Raw genomic sequence first — 962 nt, forward strand, 5'->3', positions numbered from 1 at the left:
GAGGGATGGATGAACAGTAGACGGTGGAGGGGTGGTTGAATAGGCCCCCGTGGTGTGGAGGGCTGGATGAACAGTAGACGGTGGAGGGGTGGTTGCACAGTAGCCGGTGGAGTAGCGCGCGGTGGACGCTGGATGAACAGGAGCCCGTGGAGGCTGGATGAACAGGAGCCCGTGGAGGCTGGAGGAGGTCGACGGTGGAGACGAACAGTATCCCGTGGAGTCCCGTTTTGCGGTACGCCACACCCCTCCCGATGAACAGGACCCCCGTTTCGACCGTAGCGCTCCAACACAAGTCCGTTTCGTCCGTTTTGCGGTACGCCACACCCCTCCCGATCAACAGGACCCCCGTTTCGATCGTAGGAGGTATGTTTCCTCCGTTTTGTGGTACGCCAGACCCCTCCCGATGAACAGGATCCCGTTTTGATGAGGACATGACTACCTTGGATATGACCAAAAATATTGCATATATGCATATTTGTCAGGTGATTTCTAGTGCAAACTATTCAATAATCTGTTTATGTTATCCAGAACAAAAATACTTCACATACTTTTGTGTTTTGTCTAATTGCAGGTGTATGGGACATTTGTACAATCCACATATGAAGATAAGGAAGAAATAGATGTTTATTTGCTGTCCAAAAAGTTCTCTCACGTCACTTTTGGCCCAAGAGAAGATAGAGTCCAAGTCTCTCACGTTCTGGATTCAGATTCGGACTGCACAGACACACCTGACTCAAAACGCACACAAGTTTTTCATACGGACTCCGAATTGGGTGATTCTTTTTTTGTTGGAAACTAGATTTCGTGCACTCTCCAACCCAATTGGAATCACCTTCAAATTCGTCCGGAGCGTTGAGTTGTGGACGAAACAATCTGATGCTGCAGCAGAATCCGAGTCAAACTACAAGTCCAAAGGTGTTACATCACCTCCACTTGGGCCCATTGGCCTTGTACGACCTAGA

Source organism: Triticum dicoccoides, chromosome 5A (assembly GCF_002162155.2).
Source record: "Triticum dicoccoides isolate Atlit2015 ecotype Zavitan chromosome 5A, WEW_v2.0, whole genome shotgun sequence".
Classification (NCBI taxonomy): domain Eukaryota; kingdom Viridiplantae; phylum Streptophyta; class Magnoliopsida; order Poales; family Poaceae; genus Triticum; species Triticum dicoccoides.